Source organism: Mustela nigripes, chromosome X, assembly GCF_022355385.1.
Source record: "Mustela nigripes isolate SB6536 chromosome X, MUSNIG.SB6536, whole genome shotgun sequence".
NCBI lineage: Eukaryota > Metazoa > Chordata > Mammalia > Carnivora > Mustelidae > Mustela > Mustela nigripes.
The window spans coordinates 117120668-117147370 of record NC_081575.1 but is presented as its reverse complement, the minus strand read 5'-3'; the positions used below and the strand labels follow the sequence as shown (position 1 = coordinate 117147370).

The 26703-nt window shown below is 43.8% G+C and overlaps 1 protein-coding gene across 1 annotated transcript in view; it reads right to left on the bottom strand.

The window, feature by feature from the left end:
* Positions 1 to 26703, bottom strand: part of MID1 (midline 1) — a 343241-nt gene that overhangs the window by 218935 nt on the left and 97603 nt on the right. The window lies entirely within an intron of this gene.

Here is a 26703-nt window from a genome sequence, read left to right as displayed (position 1 = left end):
GACAAAGACAAAAAAGTCATTTCTTTAGACAACGAAAGAGTGGCCTGCAAGCCTGGACACAAACCCTTGAGAACGCAGTGCTGGAAATTCCTTTTTTCTTTTTTTTTTTTTTTTTTAACGTAAAATCCAGAACAGGCAGACCATTAAGCTGGAAAAAGAAATTAATATAACCTCACAGGCAAGCAGAAAAGCAAATACTCACTCGAAAGCAGCCACTGTTGATGCAAGCAAAGGTTAGAGCAACAAGCTACTTCCTAACAAAGTGTGAATCCCATTAGTGCCGGAGTGCTAGCCCTCCTTAGTCCTTCCATCGAAGCCAGAACAGAGCTCGGTCAGCTTTTACCTCCATCTGCATCTCAAGGCTGGTAAACAGGACCCATGGAGACGTGCAAAAATGGTGAAGCCATTCAAAAGGCATCTTCGGCTTCGTGTAAGACGCTGACATAAGCACAATAGGGCCGTGGCCTAAGTCCGCCCAAACACCCCTTTAGCATTGCTTAGGTGGACAAAATAGGGAGCTGGCCTCCCCCAGTTTCCCGGCTTGCCCTGCGGCCCCCATTGTCTCTTCCCGAGTACAGTGATGCCATTTCACGATTGGTACATTAGAAACGAAGCACTTGGAAAAGTTTCTTTGCGGAGTAGTTCAGAATTTAAACTGTTCCATTTAAAGAAGAAGAAGGGGAAAGTGGAGGAGATGCGGCAGCAGTTGAAAATGTAAAACATCTGGAAGTTATCAGAGACTCACTTATTCGTGTGCCCAATACCCAAGTGATGGACTAACTTAAACACCGTAGACCAGTGGACACGGATTGTTCATTACAGTGGCTCATCTGCAAGGGTCTGTAATCTAAATCCTTGCATTTGTTTTTTTCTGTACCAAGATCTGTCTAGTATGTCTCCTAGGCCGGATTGTGTCATTGCGCGGAACCAAATAAGATCACAAAATGAAGTTACCTATTCCCTTGAAGAAAAATCCAATGTAGGGAAAGTTCATACGCTTGCAAAGATTTTCAACATGGTTGCAATCAAGTCATTTTCCAATTGTATAAGTAAATAACATTGACCACATGAAATATTCTGCCAGAAGTACATAGCTGCTATGATTTCTTTCTAAAGGTGTAAAGCTAAGTGTTCAAATTTGCAATTATTGAAGTTGGGTTTTGGTAATGAATGTGGGCGGTGAGCACGAAGGATATCCTTCTGATTCCCAACTGCACAAAGCTGTACCAACTTGCCAAGAATGAGGAAATTAAAAAAAAAAATCCACTGGAAATAATATTTGGTTGTTCACGTTAGCACTGAGGACGACTGTGGTTTAGAAATTTCCCCCTTTTTAATTACAATGAGTAAACTATGTTGCCAAGTCTCTTTGGGCAGCTCAATTTTCATCCTAGCCTACTCCCTGAAAATGAAGCTGTCAAGAATCCTAAGTTGAAACTGCTTTTTTGAAAAGAGTGTTTATTATGGTATGTCTCCCCAAATCATGGAGAATCTGTTCAGAAAGATACATCTTCATCAAACCATGTTCAATGCATGGTTTTATTATTTAAAGTGAAGACGAGCCATATGAAAAGTTCTTTGAGATTATTTCAATCACATATGCACCGAGAATTATTTTAGTTATCTTGCTTCGTCTTTGAGTGTACACTGCTTTCAGAATCCATGACTGAACTGAATAAACACTATTGTGTGTTTTTTTTTTAATTTTATTTATTTGACAGACAGAGATCACAAATAGGTAGAGAGGCAGGCAGAGAGAGAGAGAGGAGGAAGCAGGCTCCCTGCCGAGCAGAGAGCCCAATGTGGGACTCGATCCTAGAACCCTGAGATCATAACCTGAGCTGAAGGCAGAGGCTTAACCCACTGAGCCACCTAGGGGCCCCACTATTGTGTTTTTTTGAAGGCAAACTCGAGTTTGCACCAATACAAATTCTTTCCCAACATTCATTTAACCACCAGGAAAGTCTGTCGGTAGTTATCAAAAATTCTATTGGACAGTTTATTCATCTAGTGTTTTTTTTTTTAGGTAATTCTACCCCAACATGGGGCTCAAACTCATGACCCCCAACATCAAGAGTCATATGCTATGAGGTGCCTGGGGGCCTCAGTGGGTTAAGCCTCTGCCTTCGGCTCAGGTCATGATCTCAGGGTCCTGGGATGGCGTCCTGCATCGCATCGGGCTCTCTGCTCGGCAGGGAGCCTGCTTCCCTCCACCTTCTCTGCCTGCCTCTCTGCCTACTTGTGATCTCTGTCAAATAAATAAATAAAATCTTAAAAAAAAAAAAAAGAGTCATATGCTCTACTAACTGAGCCAGCCAGGCACCCCTAACGGAGAGTTTATTCTTTTCTGCAATTAATGCATGTTAGGGACCAAACATTTTTGTCTCTCCCTTATTCATTTCATATATTGAACCCCTAATCGCTAACATGACTGTATTTGGAGATGGGGCCTTTATGAAAGCCATTAAATTTGAATGAGGTCGTAGGGCAGGGGCCTGACCCAAAAGGGTTAGTGTCCTTAGAAGAAGCGATACCAGAAAGCTCTCTCTCCTGTTCTTCCCCACCCCCGGCAAATGCAAGCACTGAAGAAAAGCCTTGTAAGGCCACATTGAGAAAGTAGAGCCTACAAGTGGGGAAGAAAGGCTTCACCAGAAACCAGATTGGCAGGCACCTCAATCCTGATCTCGGCCTTCCTAGCTTCCAGAACTGTGAGAAAGGAAATTTCTGTTGTTGAAGTCACACAGTCTGTGGTATTTCGTTATGGCAGCCGAAGCTGACTAATACGACGAACAACATAAAACTTAATCGTACAAATATATTTTACTTGGAAACTTATCACTACAGCAGGATTCCTAGAGCAAGCACAAAGTGTACTGGGATTCAGGAAGAAAAAGTCACCAAAAATCACATCATCAACACCTTTAGCCGCTAAATTTATCATTATTTCTTGCTGAAATGGTACAGTTTGCAATATCCACACAATTAAATGTGATATTTAGCTACTACTATATGGGCTCAGTAAGCAACGGCAGAACGTAAGGACATAGTCACAAGTTCATGATACCTAGAGTCTGTTTTTTAGCCATCAGAGCCGATGTTTAATACGTCTTTTCTGCAACACAAAATTAAGATGATGGGCAATTCACAAACTAAAATAAGACGTGGCCTAAGAATTTTAGAGGTGCTTTGAAGACTTGCTTACAATACAGTTTTCTCATTTTAAAAATAAGACCCCAATGGGGAAACAAGTTAAATGTCCATCAACTTGTGAACAGATAAATAAAATGTGGTCTAGCTATGCAATGGAATATTATTCAGTAATAAAAAGGAACAGATTACAGATATATATAATGTGATGAATGTCAAAAACATTATTTTAGGGGCGCCTGGGTGGCTCAGTGGGTTAAAGCCTTCGGCTCAGGTCATGATCTCAGGGTCCTGGGATCAAGCTCCACATCGGGTTCTCTGCTCCATGGGGAGCCTGCTCCCCCCTCTCTCTCTGCCTGCCTCTCTGCCTACTTGTAATCTTTCTTTCCCTGTCAAATAAATAAATAAAATCTTTTTTAAAAAAAAAACATTATTTTAAGTGAAAGAAGCCAGCTACGAAGGACCGTATATTGGATGATTCCATTGACAGAAAATGTCCACAAAACGCAAATCCACAGAAACGAAAGTAGATCAGCGGTTGGCAGGGGCTGAGGGCGGGAATAGGGAGTAACTACTGGTGGGCAAGTGAGATCTATTTTTTAAGTTTATTTATTTATTTATTTATTTAGAGAGGGAGGGGGGCAGAGGAAGAGGGAGACAGAGAATCTTAAAGCAGTCTTCACACCCAGCATGGGGCTCGATATCACAATGATGAGATCATGACCTGAGCTGAAATCAGGAGTTTGATGCTCAACCAACTGAGCCCCCCAGGCACCCCAAAGGGGATCTTTATGGGTGATGGAAATGTTCTAAAATTGGATTGTGATGAGGGTTCACAACTCTGTAAATTTCCTAAACATATTGAATTGTACACCTAACATGAGTCAATTTTATGGCATCTAAATTATATCTCAATAAAGCTGTTTTGCAAAAAATGATCACAAATGGGCTTTGAAATGCTGAGAAACACACCCTCGGTGCCCCATTCAGTTTCGATGAAAACCCAAGCCAAACTTTGCTAAGGTTTGGTAGCATCATGAGGTCAAAACCTCAGAAGACTCAGATCTTCCTTCAGATTTGTCAAAACTGTAGACAGATTTGGACCTGGTCTACTAACATGTGTTTTTTTATCTTTCCACTTTCAACCCGAAACTGAGAAAAGGGGAAAAAACACAGTAGGTGTTTCTCTAACTTTGCTTTTGAGTTTTCAGTGATGAATTCTGGCCTATATAAGATCAATTTTTTTTCTAAATTACAGTAAACATTTTCTTCTACATATGGCAAATTGCAATGAAAGTGTCCCGTTCGACTACTGAGAGAGATAGGTGACCATTTTTAGAAATAACGTACTGTACCTTCTTTTAAGATTCCAAGCCTCTGGATAATTTGTGCATTGCCAAGAATTTCCAATAGCCATTATCCCTAGCCAGTTGTGTTTCTCTTGAGATGACACTACGTTGCTCATAGTGTGCTCTTACCGCCTTCCGGTACAGTACCCATCCGCACGCGTGCACACACACACGCGCGAGTTCACACACACTGACTTTTACCTTTAAACCTTGGCTCACCCTCCTGCCTTGCAAAATTTAAACACCGGCTCCCGGGTTGAGCTAGAAAGCCGGCTTTCCCGAGCACTCCTCCTTTCCGGGGGAACTGTCCCCTTTCAGACTCAGGCACGGCATCATCTTCTCTGGAGCTCCTGCTCGACTTTCCCACCAACGACTTCGCTTTTCTTCCTCTCGGCACACGGAGCACCCCACGTCTGGGAACTTCCCTCTCCAGCTGGACTACTCACATCAGACTGTGACTACGTGGGGGGCTGTCTCTGTCTCTAGATCGGACGGAACGAGAATAATAAGGTCTGATACATCTATCGATCCTCAGGGCTCAGGGCAGAGCTGGGTAGGAAGAAAGCAGAGAGAACACGAGGGAAAGGGGATGGTAGGGAACGGACGGGAGGGGAAGGGAGGGGGAAGGAAGGACCGTTTGTTAAGAGTTCATGTGGAGGGGCGCCGGGGTGGCCCAGTGGGTTGAGGCCTCTGCCTTCGGCTCAGGTCATGATCCCAGAGTTCTGGGATCGAGCCCCGCATCGGGCTCTCTGCTCAGCGGGGAGCCTGCCTCCTCCTCTCTCTCTCTCTGTCTGCCTCTAAGTCTACTTGTGACCTTTGTCTGTCAAATAAAATAAAATCTTTAAAAAAAAAAAAAAGAGTTAATGTGTGAAGAGTGACCGGTGATTGCTTTCTCTGAATTCCCTCCATTAGAGCACTTCATTTGCTTTTGCACAGTCTGGCTCAGTGAGCAGAAAAGAAGAGACTGTCAGGACACTACAACCTTTCTAGCTCAACCTTTTCTCCTATCGCCACCCTGATGAGACTCAAACCACTGTTGCCCTTCACCTTGGGACCATTTCTCCTGTTACTGAAGGGAAGAGACTAATGACTCGGAGGGAGAGTGCCATCAAGAGGGAATCTATGTCCCCAAAGATTCTGCCTGTCTGCTCACCCTGAAAATGCTTTGGAATCTTCCGGGCTTATGCAGGCAAAACAAAACTCTGAAGTTCGGGGCAGGGAGAGAGATGTCTGGGTACTGGAGGCTAGTGGGGTGGCAGAGAAAGTGAACTTTGGACTCTGTAGGCACATCCTAACATTAGACCAATTTCCCCAGCTCCTAAGGGACAGCCCGGGCAGTGCGGCGGACAGCTCCGATCCCCACTGTAGTGGTAATGGTAATAGAGAATGCTGCTCTGGATTACGGGAAGGTTTGCCATATCCGACCTCACTGGGTCACCCAGAATAAATACAACTTCTGGCACAATTTGTTCCCATTTTAAAGACGAAGACACAGATTCCAGGAGGAGATACAATCTGCCCAAAGTAATAGGTAGATATAACAGTCATAGGTAGAGAGGAATAGCCAGTGATACACGGAACCCGCTCTCCCCAGACACTTGCCACTTTCCTTCAGATGTTGTCTGTTTCCGCCTCCATTGTCTCCCTTCTGTGAGGACCCCCCCAACCTCCAAGGGCAGGCTCCTCCAAACTCCTTCCTTTCCAAATTTTTCTTCATTGCACTTACCACCTATTTATTTATTTAATCTGAGAGAGAGAGAGAGAGAGCATGAGCAGGGGCGAGGCACAGAGGGAGAAGGAGAAGCAGGCTCTCCGCCGGGCAAGGACCCCGGGATCGTGACCTGAGCCAAAGTCACTGAACCGACTGAGCCACCCAGGGGTCCCGCACTGACCACCTGCTAATCACTACACAGCGCATGCATCCATTTTCAGATTGTCTACCCATCCACATTCCGCTCCTCAAGATCTAAATTTTACAAGGACAGTCATTTTTTTTCTCTTTCTCCGTGGAGGGCTCTAACCCTGGCCTGTAGACCAGCAGCCGGCATACAGAAATTTCTCACCAACATCTGTTGCATAAATAAAGGATTCAACAAGGTCTCTGCTGTCTGGGTCTGCAACTTCTCAACTATATTTTCAAAAGATATTATATCGTTTCGTATTCCACTTGTTAATTATATTCTATTCTCTGGCTTTCACCAGTTTCAGTTGTGAAATTCAAGTGTCCTACCAAGTTCACTAAAGCCAATAGTGCCTTTGGAATATTAAATTTGTAGAAAATAGCATAAAAATAATTGTCAAAGCTTGATACAATGTTAAATGTTCTATGTGCATGTATACTACAAATCTAGATTTTCCCGTTTCTGATAATTAGAACTGTGATACACTTCATGTAACTAAAATAAATACTCTCTATGTGCGATTATATACTAGGAGCTCTCAACACTGAAAAGCGATATGCTCGTTTAGCTCTAATTATCTCTCTATTTTATTTTTTAAAAATATTTTATTTATTTGACAGAGAAGGAGAAAGAGCACACACAGGGGGAGCAGCAGGCAGAGGGAGAGGGAGAAGCAGGCCTCCCACTGAGCAGGGAGACCGATGTGGGGCTCGAGCCCAGGAATCATGACCTGAGCGGGAGGCAGATGCCTAACCGACACAGGTGCCCCCGTATCTCTATTTTAGGCAGAATGCTTAGGCACCCTCTGTGCCTGGACTGAACATGAGAGGCCTCTGAAGAGTAGAAATAGTTGCCTCACAACTTTTGCAAAATGTGTCGACTTCGACAGTGTGCTTCCTTGGGTTGCTTCCCATTAAGAATGTCATGAGACCAAGAAAATTTGCCACCATAAAGCCTCTGAGATGTCCTGTATAAAGATACCTGTGTAACTGTTCCAGAGTTTCCTTAACTTATGGTACCACGGGCCCGCTGCGTGGGCACATCTGGAATAGCTCACTCTGAGAAAGCTGGCTAAAAGCAATTTCTTAAAATTCCTTTATTACATCCTACACCAAATACCCCAGCCGCCCTCATATTTGGTGGAAGAAGGGAGGGGGAGGGTAAGAGGGAGAAGAAAAGAGGAGCGGAGAGGAGGAGAGCTTAAAATGAGATAAGCTTTGCTCCTAATGACTTCTTTCCCTTTGGTGCAGTCAAAGTAGTTCCTTTTTGGGGGCGCCTGGCTGGCTCTCGGAGTGGGAGATCAAGAATGTGGGACTCCCCGATCTCAGGGTGTGAGTTCCAGCCCCACGTTGGGTGTAGAGATTACTTAAAAATGAAATCTTTAAAAAAAAGTCATTCCTTTTTCTTTTAAAATCAATACATAAAGACTAAATTCCAGTTTTATTTCATCTCTAACGTCTGACGAATGGCCATGTGTTTATCCTACTATAAATCACTAAAACAAATCCATTGCCAAAACATCTCTTAAATATATTTTGGAGGGCTGTTGTAATATATCATTTTTGTTGATAGACTAGCTTCACCAAAAGCATATGGTGCCAGTTTCACAGGCAAAGACGACGTAAACGGGCTTCTTCTTCTTCTTCTTCTTTTTTTTTTTTTTTAAAGATTTTATTCATTTATTTGACAGAGAGAGATCGCAAGTAGGCAGAAAGGCAGGCAGAGAGAGAGGAGGAAGCAGGCTCCCTGCCGAGCAGAGAGCCCGACGCGGGACTCCATCCCAGGACCCCGAGATCATGACCCGAGCTGAAGGCAGTGGCCCAACCCACGGAGCCACCCAGGCACCCCCGTAAACGGGCTTCTTTAAAACCAGGGCCTAGGGAAATATTTAGACCAACCCCTCCCAATCTCCGCCCAGCAACTTGTCCAGCAGGCGCAGTAACCTTCCCATCAGTCACCTCGCTTGTTGAAGCGGTCGCAAAGTCCTGTTTCTGCTGTACTACTTCTACTTAACTTGACATTCACAAAGTGCATTTAGCTCTAGGCTTCATTTGTTATGTCATTCGCAGGTCAAAACTTTTCTTATGAATTTTTTTTTAAGATTTTATTTATTTATTTGAGAGAAGACAGTGAGAGAGAGCATGAGAGGCGAGAAGGTCAGAGGGAGACGCAGACTCCCCATGGAGCCGGGAGCCCGATGCGGGACTCGATCCCGGGACTCCGAGACCGTGACCTGAGCCGAAGGCAGTTGCTTAACCAACTGAGCCACCCAGGTGCCCCGAAATTTTTTTCCTAAGGAAAAACACCGTTCCAGTGAGAATGCAGGGACTAACACGTTGCTGCTCGGAATGGTGGCTGTTGTTAGCAAAGCATCCCAGGAAATGGCCAGAATGGTCCCCTACCACTGCCATCACCAGCAGCCCGGCCTCCCTAGCCTTTATGACACGCCAGACCCTTCCAGTCATTGTGATTTGGTTTTGTAAAGCTCGCAAAACTCCATCAAGCTGATGTAGCACGTGACACTGTCAGTCAAAGTTAAAACAGAATCCAAATGTCACTGTACCAACAAATATTGCTAAAAAAGGGGGGACAAGTTGAGAAATAATAAACTTAAAGACTGAGAGAAAGAAAGGAAGACAAGAAAGATTATAATCACTTAGCCTCCTTTCCTTTACAATTTTTTGTTTTGATTCTCAAAACATTGTTAAATTTAATTTGCTAAATCTTGTTAAGCATTAGATGGATGTTGGATAAGCTTTAACAGGAAATTTAAGGCTTTATTAAATCCTTTTGTTACTATGAAGTCAACGTAAGTTTCATAGCACTATGGGGTGACTTTTTCTGCATCTTAAAAATTGAGGCAGCTACGAAAACTGTATCGAGGCAAATAAACTTGATTTCTCCCAGGCAGCATGACAGTTGGTTTGCTCAGAGAAATCCATACTACCGTTGCCAGGAGCCCTGGGTCAGGTATGACCACAAAAGAAACAGACGCTAGTACGTGATTATAAGAAACTTAGAACCCAGTAGATAAAACAGGACAGGCACAAAGTTACAGATGAATGGGTATTTCTCCTTTCTGGTAAGCCTAATATTTGCAACTTTGATTTTCAAGGCATGGCACAATATGGGACCAACGATTTTATAACCTTCTGAATGTGTTGGCCAGAGTACATTATATGCTAGATAAAAGCTGGGGAAAGTGCGATATTGCTACCCAGTTCAATAAACATTGTCAATACCACATGAAAGAAGCTTTGTAGAGCTGAAAGGGATTACCTTCACACCCTTTGATTTTGTGGAAGATAGTGGAGTTTCAGGAGGTTCGTAAAGAAGCCAGTGTGTCGTGATGGAGAGAGCCTGGGCTTTGAGGTCTTCGAATTCCCACGTTGCTGTGTGCGATCTTGGGCGGGTCCCTTGACATCTCCGAAGCCCAGTTTCCTCTTCTGTGACTCGGGAACAAAAAGCCCTCCTCCATAGATATTGTCCAGAAGATGAGAAAAGGCACATGAGAAAAGCCCAGGAAATGCTGGTTCCTTTATTCTTCGTCCTGACCCACGTTCATCTTTATTGAGGGCATTTCAGCCACTGCGCTGGGCGTTCTCTGTTCTTCATCTCATTTAATCTTTACAACAGCTCCGTGGAGGTGCTACTCTTAGTCTCCCCAGTTTGCAGACGAGAAGACTGAGACCTAGCAAGGTAGACTGCCTTGCTCAAGAACACATTCCTACTGAGCAGCGCAACTACGATTCTCCTCCAAATCCTGCCCTCTCCACTCACTAGCCAAGTATGGCCCTGCCGGCTGATCTGCTAACGGGGAGGGGGCTCAGTCCATTATTCATCGGGGAAATATTACTAAGTACTCGTACGTTTCAGGCACTTTATGGACTGCTGAAGATGCAACGAGGAGTGAAAACCGACCGGGCCCGAGCCCTCCCAGAGCTCACAACCCAACCCAGGGGTTCCGGCTTCGGTGCTCTTGGCATTTGGAGCTGGACAATTCGTCGCTAAGGACGGCCATCCCGTGCACGGTGGGACGTGAAACAGCATCCCGGGCTTCCCCCAGCTAGCTGCCGGTAGCACAGCAGCCCGTTCCCCTCCAGCTGTGACAACTCATAATGTCCAGATGTTGCCAAATGTCTTCTGGGGAGGAAAGTGCCCTGAAGAAGAGCACCGCTCTGGTAAATACAGTATCCCGGGTCTTACGCATAAGGACTTGGGGAACTCCTCCTACTCTACCTGAGGCTTTCTAAGACACCCAGTCACCCAGTCTCTCTTTAAAAAGCAAAAAGCCCCAATCATCTGCCATAATTCCTGACATGTGACTACCACCTCATCAGAAGTTTCCACATGGTTCTGTGGAAAGCTTTCTTGGTGGAACTATTTCTGCTTCGGAAAAGGAAGTCCATCAAACTTTCTCTATAGAAATACATCATAAAAAAAAAAGAAGTACACCGTAGAGATACGTTTTATAGTTAACTTACCTGAAACAGGGTTTACCATAAATTACTATGCTTTCCAAAACATTAAAGGGATATGAAGACTTAGTGACGCATACCATCACAGATAATATTTATAGCTCTCTAACTGGGTGGGGGAGGAAAGCATTGACTTTGGGGAGCCTAGAATCCAGGGTTGATGGGTTCAGCATCTTCAGGTTTATCATGATATTTCCAGGTCATTGGTGGGATTAGTCCTGGTAGGTTAACTGTTGCAATCCAGAAATTACACAACAGTCCCACACGGATGGTCCTGGGATTTCCGGACTTCTGGGATGCTCCTCTCTACACTGAGATTCAGGGACCCAGGCTCTGCCAACTTTATGGCTCTGCTTTCTTGTGGGTATTTGGAATTTTCACAGAGTGCAATGCAGGTGGTGGTGGTTTACAGACCATGACCAGAATCCTGATATCCCATCAATAAGAACTCAGTTACATGACAGCGGCTCTCTGTAAGGGACACTAGAAGATGAAATCCAGCGCCGTGTCCAGGAGGGAGAGGAGGCCTGTTTGAACATAGAGCCATTCTTGGCCAATACGGTCAAAATGATTTTCATTGCCCAAGAGCCATACACTGTCTAATTTTCTGGTTTATAAAATCGGGATATCATGTACTTTATAAAGGTTCTGTAAAGACTAAGGAGAGATTTGTAGTCTCCATTCTTCCCAAAGACTTTGTGCTATGTATGCTTCCGGAGAATAATACACTTTGCTAATTTATAGCCCCATTATGAATAGACAACATTCTTAATCCCTGGCAGACATCCTGATGTGGTCAATCCGTTATCATTCATTAAGAAAAGGCAAATGTGCTATGCAGTACAAGTTCATGTCCCCCAGCGATAGTGTAATATTTTCTTTTGCTCTCAATGTGTGAATTATTAAAAATAAGCTAGCTACAATGTCATCATTTTTGATTATATCAAAAACGAAGGCAGAGACAGGACTGCTTCCAATCTGTGAAGTTATTTAGCATTTAATATTCCCTTTGGGAAATCAATATGGTTTGAGGGAGATTATTTATATACCACTAGTCAAGTGTGGTTTAAATAAATGCACTGTGTTGCTAGAGTTATGTGAATGAATCTTTCAATGTCAAGACCTTACTATTGAATAAAGAGATATAATCATAAATCAGCTAACGGGAAAATGGTTAGGAGAAATTATCTGGTCATTTTACTGATGTGGATGAATGCTGAGGTTCTGTTTTCTAGCATTTATTCAAATTATAAATATGAATGCCTGGGTATTGTATGTCAAGATATTAACATTTACTAGTTATTTAAAATGTATATTCTATGAAATTAAATTTATTTCAGGTGGTGAAGTGTGGGCTGGTCATTCAGACATGTATAAATAACACCTGTGTTTTAAAACCAGTTAGGTAAGGGGCGCCCGGGTGGCTCAGTCGGTTGAGCCTCTTCTGCCTTTGGCTCAGGTCATGAACCCAGGGTCCTGGGGTCGAGCCCCGCATCGGGCTCCCTGCTCTTTGGGAAGGCTGCTTCTCCCTCTCCCACTCCCCCTGCTTGGGTTCCCTCTCTCGCTGTGTCTCTCTCTGTCAAATAAATAAAATCTTAAAAAAAAAAACAGATAAAGAAATAAGTAATTAAATCACAACAAAGTAATCTCAACTTTTAAGTCGTCAGGATACATTCTTCATAATTCAGGAAACGAATTCGGTTCCTTCCAAGTTTGATGGAGGTTTGGAGCAGAAGAGGATGGTTGGTAGGTCAGAAAGAAGAAGGGAAATGGACAGACGTCTAGGGGCTCTGAGCTCCCCAGATTGCTTTAATTCTCCGTAAGTCACTCGACTCCTATCAGAGAGAAAATCCACGTTCCTGGGAGATATGAGAAGAAAGTGCAGCTAAGGAGACTGACTTCTCCAAAGCTATCCTGAGGCTATCTGGGGAGTCAGAACCTTCGAGCCTCGCTTTCAACAGAAGGCCGCCCACGGCTTCCCTTTTCTGCACTTAGCTGTTTCTCAGACAACAGATATGCCCTGCTTTCGATAAACAGAACACGGGGCCAGAGGGATAAATTCATGGGTCATTATTAAATTTACGATGGGATTCCACACCTCACCCCAATGTTCCCTATAAAACATATTTTCGGTTGAGTCAAACTTATTTTTCACATATTTAGGCTGAACATGACGAAACTGTTAATATCCGACCATTTTGACAGGCAAAGGCAAGTTTTCAAGGTTAATTTAAGGTTCAGTTTTCCAGGAACATATCCTTGGTACAAAGTAAGATACACCCTGCTGACAATCCCAGCAATAAATCGGATGGCGAAACAACGGAGGAAAAGAATTCAAAGCCTTTTTCGAGGTAACTCAAAATCTCCACGATTCTGACTCCCAACACTCCCCAATGTGAGTACTCAGAGCAAATGTTTAACCTAAAATCTGGCATTGCCTGGTAACTGAACGATGAAGACCAGTCAGTAGTCTTCAGAAACAGAAGTTGTTGGCCGATGCTATCTTGGTTTGTCCGTGTGAGAAGTACCACGTGTGCGATGAAGGGCAGGGTCAGTATCCTGGAGTTCTGGGTCTTTAAAATCTGGGAGAGCCAGAACAGCAGACGGCGGGCAGGTTGGGCGAGTTTTGCCCTTGCTGGCTCATTTGTCTAAGAAAGAATCTGGTGACTTGACAAGTTTCTGGAAGTGGAGGAAAATTATTTGAGTGAAGGCAGCCAGAGGCAGTTAGCAAATTCTGACCACCGTCATAGTTGTCACCCACCGAAATTTAAACTCGAGTCCAAATTTATACAAGTGGGTTCACTTACATGGTACAGAAGTCATATGCTATTGATTAACGATCACTGGGTCCTTTCTTCTGAATCCTGCCCATTTTCGGATGGCACGGCGTTTTGGTAGCTGGGATCCTCTTGTGATAGGTTACAAGAGCCAGGTAAGACTTTTTGATTTTGTTCTAACTCAGGATACTCATCTTTAGCTACCGTGACGATTCTGATTCAAAAGACAAACTTCAGGAAAGGAAGTGAAAAAGTCAGAAAGTCTGGAGAAAGTTGGAGGAGGGAGTGTGTGTGCGATGTGGGGAGTGAGGAAGACAGTGGATTCTTCCTTTTTTTTTTTAAAGTGATTATTCATTTCTAAATGAGACAGCTCAATTTAACTGCCCCAAATTTATGGGTCTAACCATTGGGGAAGATTATGTGTCTGGAGTCCTCTGGGGAAAGAAGCTACCTGGCGGTCCAGCGTTCATGGTCAATTGTTATTACAGGTGTGGGAACTTGTTGCCGGCAGGGAGAGAATTCCTGGGGCAGGAAATTCAGGTGGGGTTCACTGATGGGGTGGCTGGGAGGCAGCCAAAGCTGTGTGCCAGTGAAGGGTTTAGGTAGCTCCCGGAGCTAGTGTTCTCTGTTCTGTTTTAGAAGAACGCAGCGAACTATTATCTGTCATTATAGAAATGTAGGACAAATTTTATGTGTCCACAGAATTTATTTTGCCCAGAATTGCACCAAACTAAGAAGCAGCCAACTCTTCCCTCTTTCTAGAGTGATAAGATTATATTGTATTGTATTCGTTAATAAGTTGCAAAAGTACATAATCATGTAATTAATAAGTCATACAAATTAATGAGTACATTAGTTATCAGGCAACAATTATGTCTTTGCAACCAAAACCTGTGTATAGTGAAATGATTTATCTAAAAATGCCTGGGTCCCTTAGAGTGATTCTGGAGAAGAGGCTCTTACTATATAAATCAGGTAGCAATCAGGGTAAGTGGATAAGGCGGATACATCACAATTGAATTATTATTATTATTATCATTTTTAAGTAAGCTGTATACCCAACATGGGACTTGAACTCACGACCCCAACCAAGATTGAGGGTTGCATGCTTTACCGACTGAGCCAGCCAGGTTTCTTTGAATTATTTTTTTTAACTTTTTAAAAAAGATTTATTTATTTATTTGACAGAGAGAGAGAGATCACAAGTAGGCAGAGAGGCAGGCGTGGTGGGGGGGGGTGGTGGGGAGAAGCAGGCTTCCCGCTGAGCAGAGAGCCCAACGCGGGACTCCATCCCAGGACCCTGGTATCATGACCTGAGCCGAAGGCAGGGGCTTAACCCACTGAGCCACCCAGAAGCCCCAACTTTTTTTTTTTTTAAGTAAACTCTATGCCCAACATGGGGCTCGAGAGTGGCACGTTCTACCAACTGAGCCAGACAGGCACCTGATGATTGAATTATTTTTAAACTATTTTTTCTTCAAAAAAAATCACTCAAGTAGTTCATGGTCATTGCTGAACTATAAGAAAATCCAGGGAAGTAAATCAAAACAACTTAAAAGCTAGCCTACTTTCCAAAGTCAGCCACTGGTAGCAATTTATTGTGCAAGTTTTTTCCTATGTTACTATAATATATATTTAAGTGGGATTATTCTCTCTCTCTATATATCACATTATAATCTGTCCTTTTAATATTTTAACTGCTATTTAATATTCCAGTGTACAAATATACCATACACAATCCACTTTTGTTGGTGCTTTAGATCGCTTGCCATGTTTTGGCTCCAATGTAGTTTGTTATCAGAATCACGTGATACTCATGTTAGCAGATGTGCTCAGTTACTTCCCGAGAAGCAGGATTGATTGTGACTAGGACATAATTTTTTTTGTGGAGGTTTTTATTTTGTTTTGTTTTTTGTTTTTGTTTTTTTCTTTTCTCCAGATCTCCAAATTATTTTTTGTGGGGGTTTTAAACGCAGATGATGAAGTACTTCCTTTAAAACTTACATTTATTTGCAATCCCACCAACCATATGAGAGTTATTAGTTTAAGAGTTTCCAGCCAGGCCATTCCCCAATCTGGAGACGAGGGCATAGTTCCCAACTTCCTTCCTTCCTTCCTCCTCTCCTTCCTCCCTCCCTCCATCTGACAAACATTGATCCGTAACCCGCCACGACCAGGTACCGGACACCAAGTCTCCGATCACATTAGCCAGCATGTGTGGGAGAGTAATGATTCTGTATGTTCTCTTCCTTTGGTCTCTTATGTAATCCACGTAAATATCATGAAAAATTCTAACATGTTGACTTCCATACTCCCTTCCCCAGATGCTTTTCACATCTGGAAGGAACACAAATTCTTGTGTCAGACCATGCTCCTTGACTTTGTTCTGGAAATATTGTCACCATAACTCTGGGAGACAGAAACCAGCCAGGTCCCATCTCCAGGCTGACTGTTGAATTCATTAAGTAGCTCTTCCGGGTGGCCCTCCTCCGTGAAGGTCCTACCACGCCACCTCTACACCTCCCTGCCCCTTAACCCTGGGTGTGAAGCAGCGCAGAGACAGGAGCACATGGGGTATTTCGGTGCCCTTCCTCCCCTCCGTCAGACTCTCTGTTATATTAACGAGCTATTTTCATGATGCTCTTAGAAGCCAGGATGAACAACAGTCTTGTCAAGGAAAGTGACAGTCCATTAATGGGGGCTTTCTCTATTAAGTAGAAAGCCCCCAGATAGCTTTTAAATTAGTAAGATGTACTCAGACCTCACCCTTGGCCCAGAATGGTCTGACAAGTTTCAGATCATTCATGGACCTCTTTCAAGCCCCTGTAATGTTGGGGCATGTGGGAACGAGCATGAGCGAGGAGACCGGGAGAGGGAGAAGCAGGCTCTCCGCTGAGCAGGGAGCCTGATGTAGGGCTCGATCCCAGAACCCTGGGATCATGACCTGAGCCGAAGGCAGACACTTAACCCACTGAGCCACCCAGACGCCCCCTTAAGATTTTCTAAATCGCATTTTCTTTTCTCTAGCTTACTCCATTCTAAGCATACAGTATATAACACATATAACCTACAGAATGTGTGTCAATCGACTCTTGATGTTACTGGAAAGACTTCCAGTCAACATTAGGCTATTAGTAGTTAAGTTTGGGGGGAGTCAAAAGTTATACACAGATTTTCAGCTGAGTGGGGTGTCGGTGCCTCTAATCCCCATGTTCTTCAAGAGCAAGCTGTATGGAAATTGTGGTTTTCTCCTCTTTTCTCGTATTTCCCTTCTTGGACAAAAAGAGAAGCAAATGTAGGATCGAGCTGATGATGCACGGGGTCAAGATGCAGCAGACAGTGTACGAAGTTTGCACTGGCCAAATGTTGAAAGTCAAGTTCAAGGGAGTTGTGGTAGCATGTTCTTATAAATGTACTTTGTAATTCTTTGCTACGTTTCGGTGACCATGTGAATGATTTAATGTAGTGGTTCTCGACAAGGGTGCTTTCGCCCAGTGGGGGACATCTGACAATGTTTGGAATATTTCTGATCATCACAACTGGGGTGGGGGGGTCTGGCATCTAGTGAGTAGAGACAGGGATGCTGCTGAACACCTTACGATACCCAAGACGACCTCCCACACCAAAGAATTACTGTCCCTAAATGCCAATAGCACCTAAGTTGAGAAGCTCTGATTCTATGTACTTCAAATTCAGTTTGTTGGATTCAAAGTTGGCATTTGGATGATTATTTCAAGCGTTATCAACCATGACAACATGGATCTTAACAAGATTCAACCCTAGCCTAGGTTATGGGTAGAAGTCATCATTTCTGTGTTGGAAACTTCCAGACAGGGCAGTGTCTCAGTAACATTTGAGTCCTTCTTAAGGATGGATACTAGCTGAGGAAAGAAACTATACAGAGGATCCATGAGAAGTGTACCTTTATTCTTCAAGGAACCCCTGGATACATCTTTGGGTTCTAGAAAAAGTCATGAAAGCTTTGACTGCTTTCCTTCGTAAACTCATTCTAATTACCGGGGGGTGTAGGGTAAGGAAGATTCCTACTGAAATGAGCTCCTTCAGTCCAGCCAGAATCTTCCAGAAAACCTTGAAAGAACAAGAGACCGCTGTGTGATCAGGTTGTAGCTCAGTGAGTCTCCAGGTGTGGTCCTGGGACCGGCAACATCAGTATTACCCGGGAACTGGTTAGAGATGTAAATTCTGAGGCCCTGCCCTGTACCTAACTGAATCCGAAATTCTGACCATGGGCTTATTGAGCTTTACCAAGTCTTCCAGGTGATGCTGATAATATGTCCAAGTTCAAAACCATTGCCGGGGTGGAGGAAGGAGGTGGGCAAAATGGGTGAAGGAGAATGAGAGATACAGGCTTCCAGTTATGTAATGAGGAAGTCACAGGGCGGAAAGGTGACAACACAGGGAACCTAGTCGCGGTGTATGGTGACAGATGGTACTGACGCTTGTGAGCGTAGCGGGACCTATGGAGTTGTTCACCTGAAACTAATGTAATATTGTATGGCAACTACGCTTAAAACAAAACAAAACACATCATTGCTTTAGCTAAAATATAAGCGGGGAGAGAGAGAGAGAGAGGATTTCTTAAAGAAGTTTTAGGTTTATGTAATTCAAGAACAAATCAAGAGATTCCGTTAACACCACCATTTACATTAAAAATGTAAAATCTGGGTTGGGATTTCCACTTAGAATCTCATTTCCAGGGCAGCCCACGATTCTCATGGAGCTAGACTTCAAGCCCACCAGTTGAGATGATTCAAAGCTCTTGAGAGTTAAAGTGTTCAGTAAGGGGGGGTACCCTGACTAAAAGTCTAGTTCAGGCCAGGGGGCCACGAGTGACCCTCTCCTGATGTTCTCCAGGCAGGGTCCGTCTTGTCATGTTAACTCTTCCTCTCTCCTGTGTGTTCATGCCAGTTGCAAGCTTGGGGAAAAAGTCACCGTTCCCGATGGCGTCTTCATGCCCTGTGACCATAGGATCCAGAAGGCTGAGGAAAGAAACCCTGTATGGTGTGTGACTTTTCTAGCAGTGCCTTGGTTTATTAATTTCTTCTTCCCAGGGCACTCCTGGACTCAGAGCACTTGGAATCGTGCACGCTGGCAGCATTCCATCTCATATACGCCATTGCAAGATGCTTTCTCTTTGCATTTTGAAAGGACGACTCTTAAACGAAAATGAAAATACAATTCAAGGGCGAGGGAGAGCCTCCTCTCTCGTCCAGGCTCGGGCATGCAAGCAAGGGGCAACATTCCTCGGCAGGCCGGCAGCCCGGGACCTGGGGAAGAAGCAAGCCTTCCTGGCTTCAAGCAAAGCCCTGGGTCAAGTTCAATGGAAGTCACGTGGCCGTCAAGCTGGAGATCTACACAGCTCATAGGGCCTTCGTGGCCGAGTCTGGAATTCCTCCTCTAAAGAAGAAATTCACATTCATCTTTGACAGTTGCTGAACCTGTGTGGAACCAGCTCGGCCTCTGGAAAATCTGTGAGCGATCGATTTTTGTTCATCAGATCTAGAACACTCTGACATGGTTTTGTTTCCATTGTATTCATGCTATTGCTTGTTTAACTGTAGCTCGTGATTCCCGATAGCCATGGATAAAAGCCAGTCAGTCCCACGTCACTGGCCAATAGCCTCGTTTATAAGGCTCCAAACATAATGAAGAGGGAATGGAAATGAGGCCGTGTCTGGTAGGGCTTGAAAAGATCTTACATCCAAGGAGCCTGCCAAGATGTTAACATAAGGGAACAATATCATCAGACAAAGAGGGAAAAATAATTACCCAAACAGTTAGTGATAATATAGAGAATGCCGAGCTTTGTTTAAACAAAACAAAATTCTATCATTAAAATGTGACCATTTCAAAACAGTACGTTATTATTTTCATTTTGTTCTCATCAGGACATGATATTCTGTTCCCGGTGCTGTACCTATCGCAAGTTTGAAATCCAATCAGGATGCATTAGAAAGCTGGCCTTTTCTCCAAAACCAAGTTAGGTGGGACGAGCTGTGTTTGAGTTAAACGAGACGTTTTCTGGCCGTACATGTGCGCTCGAATAGGTGAATGTCTCCGTGGTCAGAAGTGTAGGACAGCTTTCTGTAGGGGGAGTTCATGAGTCATTTGCCCAACGCCACTAACGTAACCGCTGTAACAGCTTTATGTCTCCAACTCACACAAATTCGTATGAAGTATCATTTTCTGGGTTTCTGGCTTATCAGACTTAAAGAGATAGTGTTCTTTGCTAATGTTTCAGCAGCATCATCAATCAACATATTTTCCACGGTCATTTTGTGCCCCAAACACAGGATCAAATTTCCCCTCACCCAAAGTTCAACTCCGCAACGTAAAGATGTCCTTAATGTATGGCGCTGGCAAGAACAACAGTTGTTTTCTTGGGAGAAGGAGATTAAATCTAAAAACATACCTTTCTGAAAATTCAGGCCAAATCAGCAGTTTTGCACTCAAAACAGAATACTTTCTTTTGGACCACAGGCTCGCTATTTGAAGGATTATGCACAGAAATATTTCCAAATTGCCACCCACACAGTTCCTTGGCCATCTCTTTAGAAGTCTGAGTAAATGTGTGGTTAGAAGAAACCTTTTGATGTTATCCTAGGGCAAGTGTAATTTTAAAAATAAGCGAATTGCTGCATAAAAATCACATCCATAAATGATGCTTCTTGTGCAGAGCTGGGAGACAGGGGGTGTACATTTCTCAAACCCTCCTTGTAGTTCTAATGTTTTCTTTTGCCATGTAAAAGGATCCACATCCAACCCCCCCCCCCCCACCCGCTTAACGGACCTAAGTACATGTTCTTATTGCAAACAGAAAGCAAATTATGTATATAATATATAAATATAAATATATATATAAAAGCAAATTATATAAATGCATGTGAATTTGAATTCTCAATCCCTTAAGTATGGATGATAAGCAATGCTGACCCCTTATTTATTATTAATCAGCTGGAGATGATGAATCTTTAATAGGGCACAAATGACAATTCCGATAGGGGAACACAAAAATCGAAGACAAACAGGAATTAAGGAGTAAGTCGATTGTTCTCCTTCTACCAAAGTGGCCCGGAAAGCAGCAAAAATATCTGGATGTTTTCGGAGCTGCAAGCTTAATGCATATTCGCCCTCAAGAGGAAAACTGAAATTTTTATTATCATGCTAGTTTGAATCAATGATTTCTTTATTTATTTAAGCAGAAAAGGAACTTCTGCAATGATGGGAGATCTAGCTCAGGAAGTAGACGGGAACAAAGGGAGGCCGGGCAGTCAGAAGCCCAGCTCGAATCCTGTCTTTGCATGAAGTTTCCCAAGGAGCAGCCCAGCAGCAACCTCTGACACCGGGGTCCGTTAGAACTGCAGAAGCTGCTGCCTCTGGAAAGTATCACTGTCTTGTTCTTGCTGGTTCCCCCCACTCCCTTATCAGAAAGATTGTGTGTCCAGGTTGAGGATCTAAGGAACGTCTTTGAGGGGTTTGCTGAAGTTGGGGGGTGGGGGGGGTGGGACCTCAGGAACGGAAGGAGGTGTAATAGTGCCCTCTGCTGGGAAAAGTCAGTAGTGCTGCCCAGGAGGGTTTCCGTTGGGGCCGAAGTAAAATCTCATTTTATTATTTTATTTTTGGCTCAAGGGTGTTTCTGGAACAAAAAGTCCCGAGAAGGCTCTGCAAAGAAGTAGTTGCAAAACCCCAAACCACATGAAATTAGCTTGATTCTGAGTTGACAGTGGAATTTGAAACCAGCTGTATTTCATCCTAAAATGTTAGCGCCATAAACCCTTCATCAAACCTGGAGACAATTATTTTCTCACTATCTGGACAAGACCACATTTCTAGCGGCTGAATTCTTCCAGGGCGGACTTTGCTCTCCCATTTTCGTTTTGTAGAACTCCCCTCACTCAGACTTGCATAAACAAGCCTCACTCAAGAATGAAGGATGCCGCGATCATAAAAGGAATCTGTCACAGAAAGCACACGTCACATTTGCATCCTCAGGCTTCTTAGAAATCGGAAGGCCAAAGAGTAGTTTGAAAAAAATCATTTGAGAAAGTTCGGGAAAATGGTGTTTTGTTAAGGGTGTAGTTTCTTTACCTCATTTTGCAGTTCTGGATGAATGGCTGAAATATTTAAATTATCCCCAACTTAGGGGCACCTGGGTGGCTCAGTCATTGAGCTTTCTGCTTTCAGCTCAGGTCATGTTCCCGGGGCTCTGGGCTAGAGGCCCCCACTGGGCTCCATGCTCGGTGGGAAGCCTGTTCTCCCTCTCCTGCTCCCCCTGCTTGTGTTCCCTCTCTCGCTGTCTCTGTCAAATAATAAATAATAAAATCTTTACCAAAAAAAGGACATGCAAGGCACTTAAGGCAATTAAATTTCCAAGGCAATTAAAAATAAAAAGAACTATCCCTAACTTAAACCAGCTAAAAATAACCAAAGGGCAGGGAAAGGAGACCACGGACATGCAGTGCGTGCTGCAGAGCTCTTGGAAAAAAGCTGGATCATCTTCAAGGGTGTCTACTCACCTATGAGATATTAAGGAAACAATTATTTAAATAAAAGTAATTAGTAAAAGAGACAAGATATCATTGCCTCAAGGAGTCAAAAAAACTTGTCTCCTGGCTATATGTATGGGTTTGTTTTTTTTTAAGTCTCATTTATTTAAGTAATCTCTACACCCAACATGGGGCTTGAACTCACAGCTCTGAGATCAAGAGTCACATGGCTTCCCAACGAGGCCGGCCAGGCGCCTCCTGGCTACTGTGTTTTTTGTCTCCTGTGGCTCTTTTTTAAGCCTGAGTCCTGATTAGACAACAGAAACCATGGCTTTGGTTGGTTAAGTGAATGACGGTTGAATTCATTCACTCACTGACACACCCGTGAGGCGGGCTTCGCGGGTGTGCAAGCATGTAGTCTCACCGGGGCCCAGGCTCAGAAGGGCCCCGAGCCTGGCTTCATGCTCTGCTGGTGCCATCTTGAAATTTTAGTAATTTTTATTTTTATTTTTTTAAAGATTTTATTTGCATGACACAGAGAGAGCACGCAGAAGCAGGGGGAGCAGGAGAGGGAGAAGCAGGCTCCCTGCTGAGCAGGGAGCCCGATCCGGGGCTTGATTCCAGGACTGCGGGATCATGACCCGAGCCAAAGGCAGACGCCTAACCAACTGAGCCACCCAGAGGCCCCCTTGGTAATTTTTAAAAAATATTTTATTTATTTGACAGACAGAGATCACAAGTAGGCAGAGAGGCAGGCAGAGAGGGAAGAGGAAGCAGGCTCCCCGCAGAGCAGAGAGCCCAAAGCGGGGCTCGATCCCAGGACCCCGGGATCATGACCTGAACCGAAGGCAGATGCTAACCAACTGAGCCACACAGAAGCCCCCTTGGTAATTTTTAGGGCCCCATGTTTTCATTTTGCACCAGGCTCCATAAACTAGGTAGCCCTGCCCATACTATGCTTAATTCGGAGCGCGGTTCTGAGCACTGTCAGAGTAAGGGGCCGGCCTTCCTCGGAAACACAGAGCTGTCCGAGGTGCGGTGCTGATGCTGGAGGAGCTCAGAGCCTAAGAAACGGCACCAAGACGGGGACAGGGACGATGAGAACACGCCGCAGGATAGAATAATGAGATAAGCGAGGCCGGAGTGCTCTGTAGTTCCGAGGATGATGGGGAATCATTTCTGGCTGGGAAAGCCTGAAATGCCTCATGAAGGGGATGTCACTTGAGCTGGGACTTTCAAATAGATTCTTCAGGACTTATTTCTCTGCAGGAAAATCCAAAAACAACGAAAATAGAGGAACTTTTCCTTTTCGCCATCTGGTCCACTTCGTGGTTTGACTGTTTCTCTTAGTCACCTTAGCTGACTTTGGAGTTTTAATCATAGGATTCCTATGCCCTTTTACTCATAAAGGGTGGTCTTCTGTAGAGAAAATAGTTTTTTTTTGTTTGTTTTTGTTTTTTTTTTTGTAGATAAAATAGTTTTAATTAAAAAAAAACAAAACCAAACCAGGGGATGGGCTCAATCTGTGTCCTGCTCAGCAAGCTTGGAGATGTCAGAGGAAACCAGTGGGGGGCTTCATTTGTTAAGGGGGTTGCTCCCTTAGGTTGTGGCCTCGTGGCTATGGACACAATGGTGGTGAGCTCAGAAGCCGTGGCACTGAGTAAGCGATTCAGGGCACACTGCCCTCCCCCCCACCCCCTCCTCCCCCAAGGAGGGCCAATCCTATCATCTCAGTACACAATAAGCAGCACTCTTTTTCCTCCGACGAGATGTCACCATGACACCAGGGTGGGTGCCAAACCCTATCTAGAAATCCAACTGTGTCCACTTCAGGGCCTTGGGAAAGCTCGATGAATAAAAGCAGGCACGAAGGCTGTCGTACCCAAAGGTTCAGATTGCCTCTCTCGACCTGCACAAGTGCCTCCCCAGCAAGCACACTGCTTGAGAGAGATTTGGTTTTGAGGACAGCAAAGAGAATACGGTAGTATTCTCTAAGATCCACTCTAAAAATTATAAATGTATTCTACTCAGTAGGGATAAAGCTGCATGTAGCCATTTTTAAAAAATTGTTTTTAAGATATATTGGCCACATGTTAAATATTCAATATTAAGAGTTATTTTTAAAAATCTTTGTACTTTAATAGACATCACCACATGCCACGCTTAGGGTCAATATCCTTAGAAAAAGAATGTATTGCACAAAAGACATATACAGCTGATGAACTTTGCAGAGAACCCAAAGATTTTTTTTTCTTTTCTGCACCATCTCATAGTTACTCTTTTTTTTTTTTTTTTTTTTAAGTAATCTCAACACCCAACATGGGGTTGGGTTGGGTTGGGTTGGGTTGAGCTCATGATCCAGAGATTAAGAGTCACACATTCTACTGAGCCAGCCACGGCCCCACCTCATAGTGACGCTTAATCTGTTCTATATTTCTAGGACTTCACCTCCTTAATTCTTTTTAGGATTATTTATTTATTTGAGAGAGAGAGAGAGAATGAATGAGAAGGCGCATATGGAGAGAGAGTTTCAAACAGACTTCGTGCTGAGTGCAGAGCCTGATGCAGGGATCTATCTCATGACCTGAGCTAAGACCAAGAGTCAGAAGCTCAGCTTACTGCCCCACCCAGGAGATCAGTGCTTTTTAAATTCTTAATGGAACAAGGTAGAGGTTTTTAAAAAAAGTCGCTATGTGTTTTTAAGTCTCTGACTGTGGATAAAGCTAGGTAAGCAAGGTATACGATAAATAACATGTTTTGAAAAAAAAATTTTTTTTTTTTAAGCCTGGTCTTATCTAAGACCGAGTTCTCACTATATATTTAAACCCGAATCACCAAGGAGACACTCTCTGGCTATCAGTTAAGCAACACTTGCCATTTCTTACAAGTTGATAATACAATTAATACAAATCTCGTATTCTTTTAAGGAGCTATGACTCTAATTTCCCGTGAGGGAAAACCAGGAAACATTTACATCAAATTATTTACTTGAACTTTGTGACAAAATTAAAACTGTCAAGGAGGCATTTCTAACACTACAAGTTTTATGGCTCGGGTTAAGATCGAAGTCCGTAATATAAAGTCCAGTTGAGTGTGCTCTTTCTTTAAGAATAAAGATGCGTTTGACTAAACTTCAATGGCCAAGCCCGGTTGGTTGAAACCACTGTCTGGCAGAATTTATGAGAGAAAAGTAAAATTGGGTAAGCAACAATTGGCTTCAGAAAGGGGTGGCATAACCGAACCAGACCCAAGAACAGCAGTGTTGACCTCTGCCCTCATTTCTTGGCTTAAGAACTGTGCCAGCATCACATTTTTCCAACTTGTGCCTTCTGGTCCTCATAACCACTGCTTGACTTTGGCATCCTGGCAACTCACTGACCCACATTTTTGGTGGCCAAACTGTGGTTCGTGTGGGCCAAGGAGCCACAAACTGCTGACTAAAGCCTTTCTGAAGCTTGTGAGTCCCCAGGAACCAGTCGGGAGTGGCTGGATTCCTCTTTTGTGCCTGTAGTGTATCCCCAAGTGGGACTGGGAGGGGCTACAATTAGCGAATGTTCCACAACCATGGTCTTGATCCCAGTGGAATGCTCAGAAGAGCCAGAGCAAAGAACTGAACATGCGATCAGATCTCCATTTATGTAATGTCTCTGTTATGTGGCGGCACGAGGGCTCATGCTGTTTCTATTTCATTGTTAGTATTTTTAAACTCTGCCTTTTGAATTAGGAAGGACGGCTCATCAGAGCCATGTGGAGAACCACAGTCGGCGAAATTTTGTCTTCGTTCTGCTAAAGCAGAGGGGATTTTGCAACTGCTTTGAAGACTTGAGAGCATCACTGTTGTGTTTAAAGCGGTTTTTCTAAAAGTGTGGTCCCTGGACCAGCAGCAGCAGCATGGGGTGGGCGTGGCGCGGTGGGCGGGGGGAGACGGCTAGAAATGCTGATTCTCAGGCTCCACCTCAGCCCTCCTGAGTCAGAACTCAGAGGCGAGGTCCCAGCAATCTGTGTTTTAGCACACCTTCCATGGGATTCTGTTGTGTGCTCAATGTGAGAAGCACCGATAGAAGGAAATATCGTGTGGGAGGGGGCGCGTCCGTGAAAGTGACCCGGGTCTGCCTCCCCTGGGAAATGGGCTACTTGTTCCCGTGTTAGCACAGACGCTTCAACTTTGTTATTTGGTCCGGAGTCACACCATTTGAGCTTGGTTTCTAGTTTAGTCTAGTTTCCTTTCTAGTTTCTAGTTTTGTCTAGTTTGTGGAAGGAAATAAGCCACCGCCTCCCTCAAATTCTAGTACTTGACTTGTTCATGTTTGAATTTGAAAAGTTTCTCCTGAAATCCCCAAAGCGAGAAATAGAATTTGTATTACTGAACAGTGACTCTTTGGGTCATTCTCTGGGTGAGTGAAAGGTTTATTGTCTCCTCGGAATAAATTTTTCAGAATTTAGGGGCTCAAAGAATCTTAGAGATGCAATGGATCTTTAAAAGCCATATATATATATATATATATATATATATATATATATACACACACACACACACACACACA